This window comes from Oryctolagus cuniculus, chromosome 3, assembly GCF_051225735.1.
Source record: "Oryctolagus cuniculus isolate XC-2025 breed Fujian yellow rabbit chromosome 3, ASM5122573v1, whole genome shotgun sequence".
Classification (NCBI taxonomy): domain Eukaryota; kingdom Metazoa; phylum Chordata; class Mammalia; order Lagomorpha; family Leporidae; genus Oryctolagus; species Oryctolagus cuniculus.
In genome coordinates this window covers 109787782-109793504 of record NC_142869.1, presented here as the reverse complement: position 1 = coordinate 109793504, position 5723 = coordinate 109787782, and the positions used below count along the sequence as shown (strand labels likewise).

At 40.2% G+C, this 5723-nt stretch overlaps 1 long non-coding RNA gene across 1 annotated transcript; it reads right to left on the bottom strand.

Annotated features, from left to right (window-relative positions):
* Positions 1–373: 373 nt before the first annotated feature.
* LOC149127457 (uncharacterized) lies at positions 374–4724 on the bottom strand. The gene is made up of 3 exons (XR_016231596.1): positions 4530–4724; positions 4068–4103; positions 374–585 (listed from the first exon to the last, which is right to left on the bottom strand). It is a non-coding gene; the product is annotated as an uncharacterized LOC149127457 (long non-coding RNA).
* Positions 4725–5723: the final 999 nt, after the last annotated feature.

Genomic DNA, 5723 nt, shown 5'->3' with positions numbered 1-5723 from the left:
CAGGTTTCGAACCGGCGCCCATATGGGATGCCAGTGCTTCAGGCCAGGGTGTTAACCCATGGGATGCCAGCGCTTCAGGCGAGGGTGTTAACCTACTTCACCACATTGCCACAGGCCCCATATTATCTACATCTTTTAATGAAATCAAATTCATAATTAGAACCTCACACAAACTATCTCCAAGCCTAGATGGTGTTATCAATGAAATCTTCTAGATATTGCAGAAGAATGGAAACAATTCTTATAAAAATACTTATAGAAAAGAGGAAAAGAGCTAACACCTCTTAATTTATTTTACAAGGCCATTATAATCCTGACAACAAAAAAGGACAAAGATATTTTACAAAACAAGACAATTGCAAAGGCAACTCTCTCATGAAAAATAATTTTAAAATCTAATTAAAAACTTAGGACTGTCATTACAACAGTATATTAAAATGAATGTCAACCTTTCACAGTCACATATGTAAAACACAACATATTCTGGGTTTTATTCCTGAAATGCATGGCTAGTTTACATCTGAAGAATCAGTGTAATTCTCCACAGTAAATGCATAAAGGAGATGAAACATATGACCAGCTCAACTGAAACAGAAAAAATATTTGGTAATATTTAACATTTGTTCATAATAAAAATCTATCTACAAACTAGAAACATAAGGATGTTCACTTTTCACCACTTGTTTCAATATTATTCTCAAGCTCTTTCCCAGTACAACAGGGTTATAAAAAGAATAAGTGCTATGATAGTTAGAAATAAAATAATTATTTATAAATGACATGATGTTACACACAGATGTATACATGACTCTACAAATGTATATTAGAACAAATAAACAACCTGTGGGTTAGGAACAAGCAAGTAGAAACATTGTATTTAGAGAAGTTTTAGTTATTTTTTTTAAATTAGTATCAATAACCTCAAATACCTAAGAACAGATCTAAGTAAAGTTGCATAACATCCTTGGAAAAAAAGTCATCAATTATTATTAATAGAAAATAAGACAGAAAGAATCAGAGAGATATATGTTAGAATATGACATTTCCCCTCAAACTCATCTTGAGTTAGTACATTTTCAATTAAAATCATGGCAAAAATTCTACACTTTATATGGAAATTCTAACAACTAAGCTTAGCCACCTTGAACCAGAGAAACAAAGTAGTTTGTTCACTCTCAGTAATGTAGTCGAAGGAACAATGACAAATATCTAGACCTCAATGGCAAAGTAACCACCAATCAGACCCATTTGTACATAGCACCTGCTTTATGATATGATATGATAGCACCACAATGCAATGGGAAGAAATGAGTTCTTCCCAAGAATGCTTTATGAATTGGACATTTTTAATGTCAGGGGGAATCCTGACCCTTATAATCACAAATGAAAATCAATTCCAGATCCCACCCTGACACAAATGGATAAAAGTGAAAACTAATAAAGAGAATGTAAAGAGAATATTTTCATGATTTGGAGATAGATTTGTTAAACAGAACATACAACACAGGTCATAAGAAAAAAGTTGGTAAGTTGGACCTCATTAAACTTAGGAACCTCTGGGGCCAACATTGTGACACAACAGGTTAAGCTACCACTTGTGAAACCAGCAACCCATATCAGAGTGCTGGCTGGAAACCTGGCTGCACTGCTTCCAACCCAGCCCCCTACTAATGCTCCTGGGCCCCTACCACCCACATGGGAGACCTGTATGGCATTCTTGGCTCCTGGCTTTGAGATGGCCCAGCTTGGCTTTTGTGGCCACTTTGGGAGTAAACCAGCAGACAGAAGATACCTACCTCTCTTTTTTTCTCTCTCTCCCCACCAACACCGCCCCCCAGCCCTGTCATTCTGCTTTTCATATATGAAATATATTTTAAAAAAAAAAGTTCTGTTCATCAACAAATCATTAGGAGAATAAAATGAAAAGTCATAGATGGGGATCAATACTTGCAATATGTTTCTCTAATAAAGAGCTCATATCCAGGATGCACTTTAATTTCTATAAACCAGGAACGAAAAGATGGCTATCTCAATGTCTGAAATGTGGGAAGGAATATTTCACAGAAATATTGAGAAGATGCTTTAAATTAAAATTTACAAAATAAAATAGCAGAGAAATTCTGTTTTTCTCCAGCCTGCTTCCTCTATCCTTCCCAAAGAAAGGAGCTGACGTTGACCTTGGGAAATAGATCACTACCCCAGTTTTTGTCTTAGGCTATGGCACTCTCCATTGAAAACTACGAGGTCAAAGCAAGTGCTGTTCTTCCCTGACTGCTCTTGGACTCCTCCAGTCAGCACACCCACCCACAAGCTAGGTCCTGCACCTTGGGGGATGGGAGAGAAAAGCTCCCCATAGTTGAATCTTAGGTCAAAGCTACAATCACCAATTCTGCTTTATCAATCATAAAATGAGAGCTTGAACCCTATCTAATGTTTTGAGGTTTTTTTCTGCTTTTCCTCAAAAATCTGTTTCTTAAAATATTTATTGACTGATTTGTTTATTTTTATTTAAAAGGCAGAGAGAGAGAGCAAGTGAGCACTTCTACCTGGTGGTTCACTCCCCAAGTATGCCCAACAGCCAGACAACACTCAGGCAGAGGCCATGAGCCCAGAACTCCATCTAGGCCTCCCATTTGAGTGACAGAGATACAAGTACATTGCTGCCTCGCAGAGTGCACATTAGCAGGAAGCTGGATGGGAACTGGAGCAGGGACTGAACCCAGCGACTCTGAATCCAAGTGGTACCTTAACCACTGAGCCAAATGCCCACTGCCAGAAAAGAATTCTCACTCTTCAAAAAACTCCAATAGCAGTGGAGAAGGAGGAATGTGATGAGATGAGGATAAATAGATTGAGAGATAGAAGGGGGAGACCATGAAGAACCTAGGCTGAAAGTGAGGGAGCAGATTATCTCAAACTGCTGCTTCCGAGAAGCATGGCTGGCACATGCACAGAGTGTTAACACTGGCAGTGTTAACACCACACTTGTCAAGTCCTGAGGAAGAAACTGAGGGTGGTGCTTCTCCATGAACTACTTTCTTCCCACCAAAATATTTCCCAACTGACTCCATGTTTTGTCAGGAATCTGGATAGCAAAAATTATAAAACCTTTTTGTACTACCCTAGGACTCCCAAAAGTTAAGGTTTTATGAACTAATGATCTTTTAAGCAAAAGAAAAAAGTCCTCTTGATCGAATTTTATTGATCAGAGTTTTGTTTGTGATGTAAAGCACACTCTCATATAATGCAAGAATCTGCAGGATTTTCTAAAATAGGTCAGCCAAGAATTTATTGTTTTGGCCCTATTGTATTCACTGAGTACCTTATAAAACCAAACCAATAACTCTCCCATTTGTATGCAAGTCAGAAAAGAAACAAGCAACCAAGAGACATCTATATTACTCCTTGAACAGAAAATAAGCAAGATATGTGTATTTTTTTTCTGCATTACCAGCAGATAGATTTTATTAGCCTTATTATTTAGTATATAGTATTTGGCTCAGAGACAAGCTTTCATTCACAGGAATAATGTGTACTATTCACTTTGTGATACAGGTGCTATCAGTGTCACAGAAAAAAAGCTTTTTTTCTGTTCTTATAAGTAATGCGCTGTTTATAACAGATGTCAGCTCAAAACAGAATTGTAAACACTTTATGGCACAGTAGACACTATACTGTTGATATGCCTGACTGTTCAAATCTGTAATACAGAAATGGATAGCAGAAAGACGGGAAGAACTCAAAGGAGTTGGAGTGAAAATATTATTTTGCCACTTTCTAGAAACCTTCAAAAATCTTTCTCCCCAAATACACTAGCATTGAACAAGTTTAATTCCTGCACATTTCACTTTTAAAGCTTGAGATCAATATTTCACTTTATATAAACAAAGAAAAGCCAATAATACCAATCCATTGTGTTCGACAACTGTTTCAATTCTTAAGAAGGTTGTTTTGAAAGATCAATTCCAACTCTAATATAGAAAACGTTAAGAAAACAATTATAAATGGTGACACAATTACATTTAGGGTAATTATAAAAATTGTGATTGGATATTAAAGCTACTGACCTTAATCATATATTCAAGGAAGAATGGAACAATCTCCTAAAATACAATAAGAAAGTACATTATTCATAAAGTAAAGTACTTAAGTAGAGCGTGTATGTCACTTTAAGATTGTACGTAGGTAGTCTTCCGGTTTATGAAAAAATTTGATGCGATTATCTGGCTAATTCCTTCCCACACACTCTTTGCTAATCAAATGAATTAAACTGCAGGAAACTGAGGGTAGGGAAGAGGCTGACTGATGTACTTTGATAACATAAACAGACCAAACCCTGAGGATAATTACGCAGAATCAGTTTTCGTCTGCTTAGGCATTACTTCCCTTTTTCTCTTTCTAATTAACCGAAATTTCCTAAATACAAGTAGAACAATTAAGCAAATTTTAATTATGCCTTTTGTCTGCCTGGAACCCCAGACTGAAATGGAAACACCCACCCCAGAGAAAGTAGCCATCTCGGCTCTCACCGTGAGAGAGGGCAGGAGGCCTTCCGGGTAGTGTGGGAGCCTGAGGCACTCCAAGGTAGACCTGATGCGGATGAGGAAGCGGCTGGTGGCGCCTCGGGCTGAGGCTGGGCCGGCTCAGCGCTACCTCACTCTGAGGGCAGCCGGAAGCTCCAAACCCTCACCTGTCACTCAAAACGCCTGCCTTCCCATAATGCACCTTACATCCTGGGCGCGCTCACGGAGTCTATAAAAGGAGTGGAAGACCCGAGCCCGGCCGCACGCCCCTCGCGTCAGGCAGTGCTATGGGTCTGTTTCTGTGCTCGTTTTCTTTTTCCTTCGTTTCGGTCGGCAAGTGAACACAGCGTTTCCATTCTCCTGCCGGCTTAAACGGGGACAGACCTTCAGTCTTGCAGTCCTGCATTCGGCCTCCCTTTCCTCCCCAGTTTGTGCACCATTCCTTGGCCCACTCAGTTGCATATCTTTCTGTAGGGCTGTCCACACTAGCGTCAATGTGTTTGCTCACTGGCAGATAAACTGATAACAGTACCAGACTCTGCTTAGTTAGTATTCCTTTTTATTTTATTTTTATTTATTTGAAAGGCAGAGTTACAGAGGGGCAGAGGCAGAGAAGGAAGAGAGAGAGTGAGGTCTCCATCCGCTGGTTCACTCCCCAGATGGCCGCAACGGCCAGAGCTGCGCAGATCCAAGCCAGGAGTCAGGAGTTTATTCCAGATCTCCCACTTGGGTGCAGGGGTGCAAAGATTTGGGCCATCTTCTACTGCTTTCCCAGGCCATAGCAGAGAGTTGGATAGGAAGTGGAGCACCAGGGACACGAACAGGCACCCATATGGGATGCTGGCACCGCAGGCGGCAGATTTACCCTTTACACTACAGCACCAGCCCCTGCAGGCACATCTTCGGTCTCTCCTCTTTTGCCCCTTCTTCCTCTTCTAAAGACCCCTTTGGTTCTGTTGGTAATCAGACCAGACACCCATGCATCTGGAACCCACCCGAATAATTCAGGATAATCTTCCACTGGAAGGCCATTAATTTAATCATTTTGGCAGAGTAGTTTTTTCTGTGCAAGGGAACATAGTCATAGGCTCTGAGAATAAGGAAGGGGGTGTCTTTGGGGAGGGGCATTGTTCTAGATACCGCAGGGGCTAACTGAATGAACTGTGGTCATGGTCATTTTCTAGAGTGGTGCAATGGGAC